Genomic DNA, 18,904 nt, shown 5'->3' with positions numbered 1-18,904 from the left:
TCTATCAGTAAATAGATGCACTCTCATTCCAAGTTAAACGTTACTTAAAATTATTTGTAAATTTATAAACTGTTGCTTCATTGCTTCTTTTCTTTTTCCTTAGCTTTGGTTTTAAAACTGACATTTCACTTTGGTGTCATTTACATTTTACTATAATGATCTGAACGGTGTGTATTATGACTGTCAGGATAAAAGTTAAAACTACCCATACCCTGATATTTTTATTTCACTCTTGAAGAATATTGTTTAGACGGCTTTTCCCCCATCTTTTTCGAAATCAGAACATTTTAATTTTAACTAGGAATTATATGTACTTAAAATGAAAAATATTCATCATTACTCTGAAAGAATAAAGCTAAGTAATCAGTTGATACAGTGTGGGGGAAAAATCAATGAGACTTTTAAAAATATCATGCAAACAAGTAAGTGGTTGCCTATTTAGTTCACTCTTAAAGAAGGTATTTAAGCATTAAGAAGACATTTGTAAGCGTGCTCTGTGTGTTTAAGTGTAAGCTTGGTACAATCTTTCAATTAAAGTCAGTGACCCCCCCCCCCCAATTTTTGCCATAAGAAATTCAGGCTAGTCAATAATGATAAGTTGTATGTTATAATGTCCTACAAAGCTGTGAAAGTTGAGGTTAGTGACAGACATAAGTGAAAAATTTTCGAAATGGTTACTGACATGTTTTATTAAATCACTGGATGGTATATTTTAAAAAGATAATATTTTGATTGAATTTTAACTTTTTGTAATAAAATCAATAATTCAAAGTGAAATTAAAGAGGCACTGATGTAACTAAGGGATAGGAAAACTCACAAGTTGTCAAGTGTCCAGCACGTGTAACAGGTCTTGGCTAACTAGCTCCATGAAATACTTGGTCTATATTTCAAACAAGAACAAACTAGAAATATAAATAATAAGTATAAAAATGAATAGAAATAAATAATTGGGGGAAGAGTTTACATAAAAATCAAGGATTTTTATAGCTTTTATGTCAGATACATGTAGAGAGGGTTTTTGAGTTTAATAAGCCACTCAGGACTTTAGGTGTCACTGTCAGGTGGAGAAGCCCAGAGAGCTAGTTTCCAGGAGTGCGGCCCTCAGGCAGCCTCCCTGTTCCCAGTGCTTTTGTTCTCTTTGCCTCTTAAGCTCCTCTGGTTGATTTCTAACTTTTTCACATCCAAATGTCCAAGTTGCCTTCTGTGAGGAAGAAGGTCATTCAGACAGCACTTAGTGTTGATGCTTTCCTGATATGAAGGGTTATAGCTGTCAGGGGGATATGAGCGCTTCCAGACAAACAAATGGACACATGAATGAGAGAGGCCAAACTTACCCCAGGTTGGTAGTTCTCCAGCGGTGGTAGAATTTAGAGGTGATTTGGAGAAGGAGAAGCTTGTTGGATAAAATAACGTTACATGCCATCAAAGTTAAAGGCTGCCTCTGTTCGAAGCAAACAGCACACCAGTCTTCTCAACTGTCTGACAAAGCCCGTGGATCTAGTATATCTAAATACTTCCTCTGGGTGTTTTGAGTACTTAAGGGCAAATCTACTAACCCAAGTATATACTTGAACCTAATTTCTGTGGAATCACCATTTCTCTTTATCTGTGCTCAGTTATGTTCCACTATTTGGAAACAAATTGCATAGGTAATATTAATCCTAAATCCCATAAAGATGTGCCCACATTAAAAAAAAAAAAAAAGATCTAATGCTATGGTATCCTAAATGACCAACTAAACAATGCTTCTCTTTCTGTTGCTTTTTAGAATCAACTCTTCTCTTCTGAATTCACTTTAAGATAGTCTAATTTCTAATTAATCTAATCTAATTTATAATAGATCCTTGTTTTCTGGTGTAAGTACCGTTCATCATTATAAGTCAGTTTAAGAAAAGTTTAAATCAAGGGGTTTGATACCCTCTGGCCAATGATGAGCTCAGGTAGGCCCATGGAATTCTTTCTTCTAACAAAAGGAATTTTGAATTAAATGTTCCAAGATAGAAAAAAAAATTGGCTCCCTGAAGAGATTACTTTTTATTTCCTATTACATGGAACCTGGGAGCCACTCTTATTACTGTCCTTTTTGGGGGGCTGGTTGTCCAACTGTCTCCTAGTTTCTGTGGGCTGCCCAATATGCTGATAAATTCTGTTTCTCTGTAAGCTAGCCAGTCATTTGCTTTTGTTGGCAGCCAAATAAATCTAATTGACACAATGCATGCCTTTCTCAATGAGCAGCTCATAGACTCATAGGTTATATTTACAGGAAGCTCACAGACTTCAGTTCATGACAGGGAAGCTTGGCTGAGTAAGGGCCGTGGCTGAAACCACAGGATGCGTGTGCTCATGCAGGAGAGTGGAACTCAGCCCTAGCCTCCTGACGGCCACGGCGTTGTGCAGAAACGCTGGCTAATCACCTGCATTCCCATGACCTGCTAGGTTTTATATATAGTTTTGTTGACGTAAATTCTTGTCTTTCTCTTCCTTACAACTAATACTGAGTGCACTGTTTGGATACAAAAATAAAAACGATGTGTGTAATGGAGATAAAGCCATTTTAGGAAATGAAGTGTTACAACAAATTGATTTATTTGTAGTATATGTGGGACTCTAGTGTTCTACAGATTAGTGCAAGAAATGCCTTTCCTAAAGGGAGTGAAATTGAGTGTGTTTAAATAGGGGAGAGAGCATGCCTAGATTCTGCATGTTTATGTATCTGCAAAAATAAACTATCTTTTTACACCTTGATAAGATGTACAAAGAAACACTTCTCTTTTTCTTATGAGAATTGTTACATATAGAAGAAAGTATGAATTGTGGAAAGTTGCCTTTCTTTAATACATCCATAGTAACAAAATATGTCACAATCATTTAATAAAGGGATTATTGTAAACTTTCTACATTCCTGGGAATCAGCAGAAAAATCTCAAGGGACAGATCATTAAATCTTCTTCCTCAGTGTTAACCTGGACCACAGCTCAGGAAACATCTCTGAGGGTGCAAGACTCTTATTAGAAACATGTTTAGGAATCTCTGTTTCTCAAAAACCACTTCTGCAGAAAACAACCAGGTAGTTACCAGGCATTTCTGGAAACCATATGTAACTGAGGAGATTCAACTCATTAGCAATATGATAAATTATAAATGGTAAAGGCTGAAAGGGGTAAGTTGTGGGGGAAATATAAATTAAATATGGGAAGTGTAATGCAACCATTAGAGATTACTCAGTATATATTACTTTATTTTATTTTATATTATGCTTTTTGAGATAAGGCAATTTACCACTATTATTTTATGCCTCACTTTATGGGGGAAATGCAAAAGAAACAACTGGGAACAAAAATATATGAACTGTGGTTTTTTCTTACTGCTATTGATACTTTTTATATTATTATTTAAATATTCTGATATTCATTATATAAAATGTATTTATGGCTTCTTCATCTGCTGTCATTAATCCCCATTACTTTTTTCTTCCTGAAAATGATTATTATGAAAATCGTGATTTTTTCTTCAAAATCTTTATCTTTCCTTGATGCAGCACTTTACTTATTTGCCAATGGATTCCAAGTAATAAATACAATGTCTTTCAATTGTGTAGTGATCCAGACTTAGCAAGTATTTTCATAGTCAAAATTCCATGTGCTTCTCCCAAGGATTCTCTTTCCTAGTTGACTGGTATTTTATTGATTGATAATGTATTCGTTTGACTTTGTGAAAAATGAGGTTTGGTAATTGGCTAAAAGACAACCCATATATTAGGAGATTAAAATAGGTTTAAAGCTCAGATTTGGGGACTCATAGTCTGGCACTCATTTATTCACTCATTTATTAAATCACTCATGTAGGTATTATTTTTTTAAACAAGCATTTGTTTAACCAACTTATATCAGATGCTCTTTCAAGTACCGGTCATTACTGCTTGTTGCCTGGAAAAACCTTTCCTTGCCTAGGGGTAAAACAGGCAAGTTTATTAGGGCCAGTTGCAAGCCAGGGCTCAGGAGACAAACATTTTATGACAAGTTACTTTTAACTAATTTCCGTTCTTTTTTATTCTTTCCTTTTTATTTTTGAAAAATACTGTCCTGGACTCTCCACTTTGGAATTGATGCCTATTATGATTCCATAACATCTAGGCCCAAATTTGCTTCAGCCACTTTAGACATCCATGCCCAGCGCTCAGAAACCTGGACGTGTGGACACTTCTCCACTGCTGATGTCACTACCACACCAACTACACACAGCTTATCTGGGAGGGGAGTTCTTTGTCTAGAGCCAGACCAATGTAAACCTGCACTCCTGAACTCCCGGGAATGACAGCTTCCTATGTATTTACTTTTTTTTTTTTCTTTTCACCTTCTCTGTGCTTTCCAGTAGACTTTCACCCAGTTGCCCTTTCATTTTCTTTTCTATAATCTCTCCTTCTGCTCACCTCCACCATTGATTATATCATTCATATGTGACACTGGGCAAGTTCACTTAACCTCAGTGGGTCTGGTTTTGTTATCTGGATAAATAGAAATAATTTTACTTACAGAGCTGTGGTGATCACTAAATAATGCTTTTAGGAGTGCTGGACTCAGTCCTTTTTTTCTGGTAGTTATGTCCCTGTCTCTAAACAAGATACTCAAACTGCTATATCTTGCTTTACAAATTTAAGACCTTATATGTTGACTTCCTGCTATAGAAGTTAAGCATTGAGCTTTCTTACACCATCTTCAACATCTTAATTACATATCAAATATTGAGTTAATCAACAATCAGTGTTTGCATCATTATGACTTATATAAATGTTATTTATTACTAAGCCAAGTAATATACTGGGATGTCATATCTTTTCTTATAGAACTATTGCTTCTCCTGAAGATATTAATTGATTTCTTTTTTATGTGTTCAGTTTTTTTTAACATTTTTTATTGATTTATAATCATTTTACAATGTTGTGTCAATATGTTCAGTTTTTAATGTACTTATTGCTACTTTTTTCCCGACTACCCCAAAAGTCTTTCAAAATCTATCAATAATTTTCACAAACACTCCACCACAATTTCAAACATTTATTTCTGCCTCCCATTCTCCCCTCTGCCACCCACCTATTTGTATCCTTTTCCCTTTTGCCCTCCAGTCCTCTGTTCCCATCTGGACCTATTGGTCTCCAGGCCTGTTACAAGGTTTTCATGGGCATTCTTTTCTCTACCCTCTTCAACCCCAGGCATGAAATGCCCTGGTTTCTTAAACCCACGTCTTCCTCTTTCTTGAGTGACTCCTCATTTTATAAAGCATATCCTTTGGTAGCTTCCTAAGAATAGATGTGTAGTGGGTAAAATGTTTGAGCCTTCATGACATAAAATCTTTACATAATACTTTATACCCTCAATGGATAATTTGGCTGTGTCTTGAGTCCTAGGTTGACTATAATTATCTCTTTAAATTTTAAAAATATTGCCCTTCTGTTCTGTTATCCAGCATCGCTATGGTTAAGTCTGAAATCATTTTGAATTCTGAGCTTGTCTCTGTCTCCCTGTCTCTGTCTCTGTCTCCCTGTCTCTTTCTCTGTCTCTTTCTCTGTCTCCTTCTCACTTGTCTTTATTCCAAGTGTACTAAAAGTTCACAATAATGTGCTTTGGTGTAGGGTCTTCTTTCTGTATACAGCATGCTGAGCCTTCAGGAGCCTGTCAGTGCAGAAGTTCACAAACTTCAGTTAGGGGAGACATTGCTACATGAGCCCTTTGATAATTAATCCTTTCCATTTTTTCTATCTTTTCTTTCTGAATCTCCTAATTTAAAGCTATGGGAGCCCCTGGATTGACCTTTTTATTTTCCTAGTTTTTCTTCCTTCTTGCCCATCATTTTTTCCTTTTTGTTGGACAGCAAAGTTACTTTTCAACATTTTATAGAACTTTTTAGGTTTTTTGGAGGGGAGTGAAATAAAAACATCATCTTTTCCCCCCAAGAGCTCTTTATTGTTCTGTTTCCTTTTCCCAAGTATCCTATTGATATTTTATTGGTGTAACAAATTTTCTTATCTTTATGAAGATAATAGTTACAGGTTCTTGACGTTTTCCCCTGCTGCCAGCATTGTCTGTTTCACTGAGTTCCTTTTCATTGTCATTTTCTGTTGGTTTGTTTATTTCATTGGTTGGTTTTTTGGCTTGGTTTTTTTGTTTGTTTGTTTGCTTGTTTGTTGTGCATTTTCATCACTTTCATGTGGAAGGCCTTCCGCAAATACCTAGTTATCCTGGATTGCCCATTTGTCCCTTTTAAGAGTAAAGCACCAAATGTTGATCTGAAGCACTGTGGACATGGGCAGAGACTCAATTGCTGGGTTTTACTTGGGGTAATGAAAGGACATGCCATCCTTGTGGATGGAGAGCTCCATTTGTCTGTCTCTGGAGAGCTTTTCTTGGGAGCTACTTCATTTCTCCACAAAAGGATCCACTAATCTGCCACTGGAGGGCCTCAGGAAAGGGATACATGCTTGGATGCTGGTCTCCTAAGGTAACAGGGAAAGGTGCTGAGGGTCTCACAGTGTGTTATACAGATTGTTCCTAATCTGCTTTTGGTTCCATTTCATACCACCTTACTCTCCCCAGATCTGGGCGTCCACCACCACTGCTCTTGTCCAAGCCGCCATCTTTGCTTATCAGAATGCCCACAATCAACTCCCAACTGTTTGTTCTGTTTACCTACTGGCCTATGCAAACTTGTTTTTTTTACATTTACATAAATTTAATGACATATAAATAGTGCATACATAAAAGATAGTGTTTTTAATTTAAAAATCCACCAAACAAAAATATACGTGTACTTAAAACATCAAAATTCAACAAAGGCCTAGAAGAACATACACAAAATCTATGATATATTTAACTTGCTAGAAAGAAAATAAGATAGGAAAAAAAGGACAAAATGGACTTCACTTCCTCTTTTATTAAAAAATATAAGAACTTGAAGTGAACATGTAAGTATGTTAAAATGTAAGTTCTCAATTGGACATTTGGATATTGTTTTCTGTAAATTCCTTTTTCCATTTTTTTCAAAATAAAAAGAAAATAAACACAGAGAAGGATTTGACACAACATTGTAAAATGATTATAAATCAATAAAAAATGTTAAAAAAAAAAAAAAAACACAGAGAAGGGCAGATAAAGAGCAATAAAATAAAAGGGAAAGTACCCCTGAGCCAAAAATTGCTTTAAAAATTTAAATATATTCCAGGCATAAATAGCTGGTAAAATATTTTAATTTCATTAAAAAAGTCTTGCTCTATTTCTGATTTTATTTGGAACATTTCTATGTGCCTCCACACTGTACAAAATCTTGAAAATGTAAATCATATCATGACAACCTGTTTAAATTCCTCCAATGGCTTCCCAACATGTTTAGAGTAAAATTCAGATTTGTTTACCATGACACACAAAGCCCTACCTGACCTGGCCTCTAACCACCTCTCCTACCTCCTCTGCTGGCATCCTAATCACCCAGGTCCCTGTGCTGTGCTTCCATCTGTCTGTCAATCACAAGTTCTTTCTCACAGGAAGCCCTTTGCCTTGGTCCCTCCTTTGCCTGGACAGCTTTTTCCCAAGAAGTGAACTTGGCTGGAACCATCTTGTCATGCAAGCCTTTCCAAATATGTCTACCTCAGAGAGATTTCCCTTGACCAACTGATCTGAAGGGTCCCCCCCCTCAAACACTTTCCATATCACCCCATTGTAATTCTCTCCACAGCACTGACCACAATCTGATCTTCACTATGTGTTTCTGTACTGCTTTTTCTTTGTTGCATCTCCCTTATCCCCTATCGTCCCCCCAGAATATAAACTCTACAAGTGAAGAAGCCACATTACATCCCCAACTCCAGGTACTGTGTCTGGCACATAGAGGGTGTATTAGCTTTTTATTGTTGGGTAACAAGTATCATCATTTTAGCAGCTTAAACCCACACCTATTTATTAGCTCACAGCCCTGCAAGTCAGGCGTCCAGGCTCAGAGCGGATCGATTCTACAACCTAGTCAGGCCATTAGAAGCCGAAACCAAGGTATCAGCCAGGCTGAGTTCTTGAATGGAGGCAGTGGAGAAGAATCTGCTTCCAAGCTCGTCCAGATTGTTGGCAAACTCCAGCTCCATGAGATTATAAGATTGTGGCCTCCATTTCCCTGCTGTCAGCCAGGGGCTCCTCTTAGCAACTAGAGGCCACCCACATTTCCTCCCATGTGTCCCCCTCCATCTTTCAAGCCAGCAACAGCATGCCCAATCCTTCTTGTACTTTGAATATCTGACTTCCTCTTCTATAACAAGTTGGAAAACCCTGTTTTCAAAGGATGTCATGTGATTCAGTCAGGCCCACCTGGATAATCTCCATATCTCAAGGTCAATTGACAAGTAATATGACCTACTCATAGGAATAAAATCTGTCATATTTCCAGTCCTAGGGATTATGTAGGGATTACACATACACCAGAGGGTAGGGAATCTCAGGGCCCAGTTTAGAAGTCAGCCTACCACCGAGGGCACTCTACAAACATGTGTGGAACGACAACAAAAATGATTAACAAATGTGCTCATCTAAAAATCATACATAATCTCATAAATGTTAGCGTTAAAGGAAATTATGATTCATCAAGGGGGCCCTGTGACATCATGAAAAAGTTAAAGTGGTATGATTTGCCGTGGTTAAAAAACAGACCATCAAATCAAGACTATTTTTTCTTTAAGTTTTGGGGCTCAGAAAGATAAACTCTAGTTAGCTGACAAAGGGAGTTTTAAAAAGACAAAAACAAAAACAAATAAACAAAAACCATAAGGCTAACTGGTAAGACTTGGTTTTCAATTGACTCAGCAACTTACTACCTCTTGACTTTGGGCCATTTATTTTAACATGCACAGTTCAGGTATCTTCTTGCTAAAATGAGCAGTGATTTCACAGGTGGTTGTGACGTTTAAACTATCAGGTTCACGTACATTAGCTGTTTAGAATGACAATTCACAGATCTGTTTCATGCAGATAAGGCTTTTCAGTGGTGTTGCAGGGTAATAGAGAGGGGTAGGGGGATGTTCTAATGTCAGGGAATTTGTCTGTCTATCTATCTATCTATCTGAATCACTTTGCTGTACACCTGAAACTAACAATATTATAAATTTTGTAAATCAATTATACTTCAATTAAAAATACTTCATTTAGATATTAACATCTCAGCACAGCAAAGGACCCCTATCATGAGGGACAACATCATGCAGTGGAAGTAAATTCCAGCCCTGATGCTTAAAAGCTCTGTGACCCTGAGCAGGTTTACATAATCTCTCTGTGCCTCAGTGTTCTCATATGCAAAATGGAAATAATAATTCACCAGAGGGCTGACAAAAGGAGTCACCCGCCCGCCCACCAGGTAAGAGCTCAGGTCCTGACCCAGTGTTAGGAGGGGGTGCGATCTGATAGCCAACAGCCACTGGGAGCAGCATAGACGAGGGCACCAACAGAGGGCCTCTGGAAACAGCAAGCTGAATTCACAAAGCAGGGTGAAGACACAAAGGCCTCTTGATAAAATCATTAAGAGCACACCATCTCCAGGAGAACTAGATAACTGATACTCCTTAAGCCACAGTGCCAGAGAGAGATGAGCAATATGAAGAAGCAGAGGAACCACTCCCAATTAAAAGATTCAAGAGAAATCCCCTGAAAACACGATCAAGGAAATAGGCATTGATGGCCTACTAGATCAAGATTTCAAAAAAGGACTGATTAAAGTACTGAAGGAAATAAAAGAAATAGTGTTTAGAGATATAAAATATGTCAAAAATGAAATAGAAGCTATAAAGAAGAACCAAGTAGAATTAGTAAACTCATTTGCTGAGATGAGAGCTGACCTAAAGGCTGTACAAAGCACGCTAGATAATGCAGAGGAACGAAGAAGTGCCCTAGAAGACAGGACAACAGAAAGCACCCAATCAGAACAGCCGAGAGAAAAACAAATCAAAAACAATGAAAACAATATAAGGGACCTATGGTATAATATAAAGCGTGCCAATCTATGCATAATAGGGGTTCCAGAAGGGGAAGAAAGAACAAAGGGGATTGAAAAGGTACTGGAAAAAATCATGACTGAAAACTCTCCAAACCTAAAGAAGGAATCAGATATCCAAGTATAGGAGGCTCAGAGGGTCCCAAACACAAAGAACCCAAACAGACCCACACCAAGACATATCATAATCAAGATGGCCAGAGTCAAGGATAAAGAAATAATTCTGAAGGCAGGAAGAGAAAAACAAAGAGTGAGTTACAAGGGAACCCCCATAAGGCTCTCAGCTGATTTCTCTACACAAACAGTACAGGCCAGAAGGGAGCGGCAAGATATATTCAAAGTCCTGAATGAAAAAAAGATGCAGCCTAGGATACTCTATCCAGCAAGGCTATCCTTTAGAATTGAAGGAGAGATAAAGAACTTCACAGATAAGCAAAAACTGAAAGAGTTTAGCAACACTAAACCCATGCTAAAAGAAATATTGACAGGTCTAGTCTAAATAGAAAAGAAGCAGGATGCTACAAAAATGAGAAACTCATAACTGGAAAGGAGATAACTGCCATGAATTACAAATAGAATAAACACAAAATTGTAAAAGAAGACATCTAAATCATTTATAATGGGAGAGGGAAGCAAGGAAAGCCACTGTGGAAAACAGTATGGAGATTCCTCAAAAGACTAGGAACAGACTTACCATATGACCCAGGAATCCCACTCCTGGGCATGTATCCAGAAGGAACCCTACTTCAGAATGACACCTGCACCCCAATGTTGATAGCAGCACTATTTACAATAGCCAAGACATGGAAACAGCCTAAATGTCCATCAACAGATGACTGGATAAAGAAGATGTGGTATATATATACAATGGAATACTATTCAGCCACAAAAACTGACAACATAACGCCATTTGCAGCAACATGGATGTTCCTGGAAAATGTCACTCTAAGTGAAGTAAGCCAGAAAGAGAGAGAAAAATACCATATGAAATCACTCTTATGTGGAATCTAAAAAAACAAAAACAAAAACAAAACATAAATACAAAACAGAAACAGACTCATAGACATAGAATACAAACTTGTCGTTGTCAAGGGGGCAGGGAGTGGGAAGGGTCAGACTGGGATTTAAAAAATGCAGAATAGATGAACAAGATTATACTGTATAGCACAGGGGAAAATATACAAGATCTTGTGGTAGCTCATAGCAAAAAAAATAAAAGTGACAATGAATATATACATCTTCATGTATAACTGAAAAATTGTGGTCTACACTAGAATTTGACACAACATTGTAAAATAACTATTACTCATTAAAAATGCAAAAAAAAAAAAAAACAACAGATGTGAGCAACACTTCAGACAAAATTAGCAGAAGGAAGGAAGTAAAAAAGGTTAAAGCAGAAATAAATGAAATCAGGAACAGAAAGAACAATAGAAAAAAATATAAAACTAAGAGTTGGTTCTTTTAAAAGATAAACCAAATTGACAGACATTTAGCTAGACTAATTTTAAAAAGACACAAATCAATTAAATTTTACTTTTAAAAAGAATTTTTTTTTTTAAATGGAGGCCCTGGGGATGGAAACCAGGACCCCGTGCGTGCTAAGCATGCACTCTGCCACTGAGCTATTACCTGCCCTCCAGATCAATAAAGTTTTAAATGAAAGAGGAGACACTACAATTGATACCACAGGAATATAAATAATCACAAGAGACTATTATGAAAAACTATACGGCAACAAACTGAACAACCGAGATAAAATGGGTCAATTTCTAGAAACATACAATGTATAAAGAGTGAATCCCAGAGAAATAGAAAATTTGAAAAATTACGAGTTAGGAGATTGAATCAGTAATTAGTAACCACCCAACATGGATAATCTCAGCATGAGATGGCTTCACTGGTGAATTCTACTAATCCTTATTAAACTCTTTCAAAAACTCAGAGTGGAGTCAACACCCCTAAACTCATTTCACAAGGCCTCATTGGTGTAATACCATGGCCAGATGTGGACACTACAAAAAAGGAAAACGACAAGCCAATATCCTTGATGAATGTAGACGTAAAAATTCTTAAATGCTAGCAGACCAATTTCAGCAGCAAATTAAAAGAAACTTACACCATCATTAAATAGAATTTATCCGTGGGATGCAAGAATGTTTCAATATATGCAAATTAATAAATGATAAATCACATCAACAGAATAAAACTACAATTCATATGATCATCTCAACAGATGCAGAAGTATTTGACAAAACTGAGTATCTATGATAATAATGCTCAACAAATTAGGTATAGAAGGAAAGTATCTGGGTGTAGTGGGGGGGAAATCCTCACTTATAATTCAAAATAATAAGTTTGTACCCACACAAATTTGGGGGCAGAGTGTGTACCATGTGAGTGGGTGAAAAATTCCAAGACAAAAATGTAAGTTAAAGTGGTCCAAGTCAGTACAGCACTCCTGGAAACCTGGCCAAACTAAATGTAAACTCTCTCTGGGGAAAGTAGCTTAATCCTAGGAATCTAATCATTCCTAGAGCTACACCTCCAAGCACCATGAGGGTACGAAGTCACTGAACACACAAATAAACAAGCCACCATAAACTATCCAAACCTGCAAAGATGACTGATAATGGAATGTTGTTACAGTATATAAAATTAGTATATTTCATTTATTTTTAAAAACAGAAAAGGGGATTTAAAGTATAGAGAAGGAACAAGAGAGCAGATTCACCACAAAGTAACTACTAGATTAGTATCTGATTTCTCAACAGCAACAATGAAAGCCAGAGACAAAAAATACTATCTTCAACAGAATAAGACAGTAACTGTCAACTTTAGCCAGAGAAATAATTCTTAAAAAATGAGGGTGAAATAAAGACATTTTCAAACAAATAAAACTGAAGCAGCTTGATATTACTAGATCCTGTATTTTTGACCTGTTTCTGGATAAGAAATGGCTACAAACTCAGTGGCTTAAAAGAAAACATGTGTTGTCTCACGGTTTCTATGGGTCGGGAGTCTGGGTACAGGTTAGCAGGGTCCTCTGCTCAGGATCTCACCAGGCTGAAATCCAGGTGTCATTCAGGGCTGCAGTCTCACCTGGGCTCCTAGTCCCCTTCCAAGCTCACCAGTTACTGACATAATTCTGCTCCTTGCAACCGCAGAACTGAAGCCTCAACTGCTAGAGGCCCCATGGCTGCTCAACAACGGGGCAGTGTGCTTCTTCAAGGTGAACAGGAGACTCTCTGACTTCTGAGAAAGCCTGAACGCTTTTAAAGGGCTCACCTGATTAGGTCCGGTCCACCCGAAATACCCTTCCCTTTCATTAACTCAAAGCCAATTGATTTCTTGAGTCTTTACCTGGCCAACCTATTTAAAATTTCAACCCCAGCCCCTCATCACGGCACTCCCTCTTTCCTTTCTTGCTTCTTTTGTGTCCACAGCACTCATGCCTATGGAATCTTACAACATATTTGTGTTTATTATGCCTCTCACTCCACTAGAATATACACCCCTTGACTTCATGGATACTTGTCTATTTTATCCATCACTGTAGGACAGTAACGTATAGAACAATGTCTTGTCAATCAGCTGACAAACCACAAACACATACACACATTTATTTATTTATTTATTTATTTATTTAAAGAATTGTTGGATATTTTATTGTGGGTCAAGAGCACAGATTCATCTTTTTGTTACAACAGCTGCTTTTTTTAAAATTACAGAAGTATAGTCAATTACAATGTGTCAATTTCTGGTGTACAGCATAATGTCCCAATCATGTATATATATTTATTTTCATGTTCTTTTCCATTAAAGGTTATTACAAGATATTGAATATAGTTCCCTGTGCTATACAGAAGAAATTTGTTTCTTTTATATATAGTGGTTATCATTTGCAAATCTCAAACTCCCAAACTTATCCCTTCCCACCCTCTTCTCCCCACGTCCGTAACCCTAAGATTGTTTACTATGTCTTCAAGTTGTTTCTGTTATGTAGATGAGTTCATTAGTGTCCCCTTTTTTCTTTTTTTTAGATTCCACATATGAGTGATATCATATGGTATTCTTTCTCTTTGTGGCATACTTCACTTAGAATGATGATCTCCAGGTTCATCCATGTTGCTGCAAATGGCTTATTGATTTAATGAATAAATTAACTAGAAAGGTTACTGGCTACTGGCGTGGAGGTGCAGCTGGCTCTGAGTATCTGAGCGTTCGTGACAAGTGAGGAAGGCCTAGTCTGTTGCAGTCTAGCTGGCTGCCAGCAATCACATTCAGACTTCAGGCCTACCCTGCCCCCCTGTGGCCACAAGCAGTGATACCCTTCACCGAGCTCTTTTTAAGCTTTTCTGGAAGGGCCACAATAATGGAAAAGACTAAGAAAGCCAAATGATTGAAAATAAGGTCATGCCTAAAGCAGCCCGTCTCAGAGGTCAACCCTAAAACATGGCTACAAAATTGAAGTGTACTTAATATGGGAGAATTTGACTCTTTCACACACACATATACAATGGCTGTATTTCTCTCTTGACATATATTGTCTAAAGGAGAGGCCCAGGAAGATGGTGCTTCTGGCCGGTCCTGCACATCCTCCCCAGTTCCACAGTCTTCACCTATAGTCCAGACCTATTTCTTTCCAAATGACCATCATGTCACCTGTCTTTGGGTGTCATGGATGGGCTTCAGGGGTTCTGGGAACCCCTGAAATTGTATATAATTTCATCTGTGTGTGTATAGGCATATTTTGGTGTGTGTGGGGGGGAGGGGATAGGCCCTTAGTTTTTATCAGATTCTCAAAATGTCAAGAACCACTATGGAAACTATGAAATCGTATCTTAGCCTCCCTGGGCCAGTCTACAATCAGTACTATTAGGCCTGTGAATACAGGATGTTAACAACTAGCCCAAATAGTCAGAGCAGACAAAGCTTGCTCAGAAACAACTGTGCAAGACCCAAGAACAGTAGATGAGGGGGACAGAAGAGGAGGAAAGAAAAATTGAGATTTAATAAGAAGAACTTTTAAGTCATAATCTCCTAAAGACACAGAGGGAAATGATGAAGAACTTGAGCCTATTGACCTGAACAGAAGACGGAAGAGGAGGCAAAAAGAAAGCAGTAAACTGATCAAGAGTAAATAAGGGCCTTCCAATCTGGTTAGGTCCCACTGCCTAACAGACTGATCTTCCTGTAAATCATAGCTAGAAACTCAGGATAGTAGTAAAAAACAAAACAAAACAACTACCCAAGGGCTCTGGAGACTGAACAAAGATTTGCGAGAAAAGCTAAAATTTGAAGTTAGTCACCAGCAAGGAATAAGTTCCCCATTTTTTGCACCTTGGCTTTGAGGGTGGCCTCCATCACAGGAGTGCAGGGACAGCTACAATTTCAACAGTCAGGCCTCTGTCTTTCACTGGCATTACCAGGGGAAGAAGCCTAGGGCAACCAGAGCCCCTGGAAAAAGCCAAAGCCAGAGAGCCTTAAATTATGTGTTTAAACAGTCCAGGCACCTAGCTGACCCTGGGTGGGACAAACTGAAAGCAGCTCATAGTTTAGGCTTCAAGAATGGAACTGAGATTTGAGTGAGGGGCCTACACAATGTTGCAGGTTGAGTCTAACAAAGTTAATTGTCTGCTAAAACAAAACACTTTACAGAGCAATATAATAGAATCCAGGGTCTATACAACATAATATTCACAAAATACAATGCAAAAGCTTTTGGCATACAAAGAGTCAGAAAATATGACTCAGTTTCAAACGAAAATATGATCAATAGATGCAAAGACCCTAAGATAACAAAGATAGATGTTAGAGTCACCAGACAAGGACTTCAAAGCAGCATAATTAAAATTATGCTCAATAAGGAATGGAAAATATGTTCACAATAAATGAAAAGATAAGAAATATCAACAGAGAAATAGAAAATATAAAAAGTACCAAATGGAAATTTTAGAACTGAAAAATACAACATCTGAACAAAAAATTCACCACATGAGCTTAAAAGCATAATGGAGATGAGAGGTGAGAGTCAGTGAATTTAAAGGTAGATCAACAGAGATCATCTAATCTGAAGAATAAAAAGAAAAAAGTTTGGACAAAACCAAACAAACAAGCAGAAAACCACAGAGCCTTGGGGAACTGTGGAACTATTTTAAAAAGTTTAACATGTAGGTAATTGGAGTCCCAGAGAGTGAAAAGACAGAAAAAAATATTTGAGGATATAATGGCAGCAAATTTCCCAAACTGGGTTATGGATATAAATGTACAGATTAAAGAAGCTCAGTGAAGCCCAAACAAGAAATCTGTGCTTAGTCACATTATTGTAAAACTGCTGAAAAACAAACATAAAGAGAAAATTCTTGAAAGCATCCAGAAAAATGATCCTTTACATAAAGGGGAAAGTGATTTAAGGACTGTGACTTTTATTGAGCAACCATGGAAGGCTGGAAGACAGTGGAGCAACACATTTCATGTGCTGAAAGAAGAAAGAATCCTGTCAACCCATACATCTACATACAAGAAAAACATCCTTCAAGAGTGAAAGTGAAATATACATTTTCAGATAAATAATGGCTAAGAGCATTTGTCATTACAAGAACCATGCTACAAGAAGTACTAAATTCTCTGAGCTGAAGGAAATGATACCCAAAGGAAAGTTGGCTGGATCTTTAGGAATGAACGAAGAACACTGGAAATAATAAATATAAAAGTCTATTTTTCTCTTAGTTTTTAAAACATACACATGATTGTTTAAAGCAAAAATTTATAACACTGTCTTGTTAAGATGTAATACACATGACAACTACAAAAAAAAAGACAATGTTGTGTGTGGTGGGGTGGGGGATAAATGGACCTAGTGCAAAGTTTCTGTATTTTACATGACATGGTTCTATACTAATTCTAAGTAGGCTGCAACAAAGTTTAAAAATATATTTTAATCCCTTCAAGATTTCTATATTTTATGTAAAGAACTGTAGTCCTGAGGTTTCTACATTTTATGTGAAGTGTACTATATTGACTCTAAATGTAAGTTAAGACTGGTTAATGTAATCCCTAGAGAAGCCACTAAAAAACAATGCAAAGAAATGTAGCTAAATGACAATTGATAAATTGAAATAGAATTCAGAAAATGTTTAATAATCTAAAAGAAATCAGGCAAGCAGGGAAAAGATGAGCACAAACAAAAAACAGAATGACCTAAATCCAACCACAGCAATACTTCTGATAAATGTTAATGCTCCATAAGGGGCAGAGATGAACCGAATGGATAAAAAGCAAGACCCAATTACATGCTGTCTGTAAGAGATACACTTTAAGTATAAAGACACAAATAGGTTGAAAGTAAATGGGAAAGGATTAACGATAAACACAGTAAGACCCATGAGAAATAAAAACATATGTCCATACAAAGATTTGTGTACAGATGTTTGTACAGCTTTAGTCACAACAGTCAAACACTGGGAACAACTGAAATGTCCATTAACAGGAGAATGGTCAAATAATATATGGCATAAAAAGAAACTAACAATTATTTACTGATATAAACAACATGGATGAATCTTAAATTTGAATGAAGAAAGTCAGATACAAAAGAAGTACATACAATTTATACGATCCCTTTTATATAAAATGCTAACTAATCTACGGGCAAAGCAGATAGGTGGCATATACCAAGGACGGAGGGAGGCGTGGGGTGTGAAGGGGCTAGAGGAATCTTTTAGGGTTGGTGGAAGGGTTGTGTATCTCGACTGTGGTGATGATTTGTGGGCATACACAACTGTCAAAACTCATTGAATTGTACACTTTGGATGCAACTTACAATAGGCAAATTATTCCTCAAAAGAGTTGGTGAGGAAAAAAATTTTTAAATCTGATTTTCAAATTGATTTTCTACTATAGTCTAAAAAAATTCTTTAGTTCAATTTTTAAAAAGGGAAGAGTTGTCATTTTTCTGAGACCATGGCTTCTGTTAATGAACTAAACAAATGTCTCTCTGTGTTAAAAGTCTTTAGGTAGTAAATACAGTAGGGGTTCTAATTTAGTCTTAATGCCACAGGGGTAGGACTTTAATGCAGTTTTCAAAGACAAACTCAATGAATAGCTGCATTTCCTGGTCACTTTTGAAGACACTGAAAGGGGAAAAATCAATATGTGGAGTCTGACAAGCATGAATCATAGAAAAGGTTGTTTTGTTTTTTGGTTTTTTTTTTTCTTTTTTCTTCTTTTCCTGGAATCCTTTGGGAGACAATGAATCTTTATCTTCTGTGTTTGAGTTGTTAACATTTGGTGTTTCCTGAGAACACATATGGATAAAATACCTTTCCAAAAGAGCTTGACATCGATCCCTGACAAAGACTAGGAGGAAATATTAAACAGATGGTTTGTGAGCACTTAGAAAGGGAACCTGATATCCCTGTGTACAAGGCTGAGAAATGGAGCCTGGTTGACAGCATCATTAGGATGATTTGTAACTGGTTGAAAGACTTACATACCCAGTGAGTGCAGCCTGCTGTCAACCTGGACATATGTCCTCTGGAAGCCAAAGTGCATTGATCACAGTGGCCGTTTTAGTTTTGGCATATTTATTACTTAGCCATTCTTTGGAATGCTATTATAAAATTTTTATTATATGCAAATAAATTACATGCAACATATATGTAAGCCATGAAGCTTAAGAGCAGAATGAACTCTCATGAATCCTTTACTCAACTTAAGAAACAGATCATCAATGCTACTAAGATATGTGTATGCTCTGCCCTGACCTTCTCTAAGGGAAATCTTGCCACACTAAATTTTTAGAAATCATTCCTTTTAAAAGCAGTTTTATTATTTTAAACAAACACTTTACTATTTAGTTTTGCTTGAGCTTTATAAAGAGGT

Source organism: Camelus ferus, chromosome 15 (genome assembly GCF_009834535.1).
Source record: "Camelus ferus isolate YT-003-E chromosome 15, BCGSAC_Cfer_1.0, whole genome shotgun sequence".
Classification (NCBI taxonomy): Eukaryota; Metazoa; Chordata; class Mammalia; order Artiodactyla; family Camelidae; genus Camelus; species Camelus ferus.
This window is presented reverse-complemented; position numbering follows the sequence as displayed.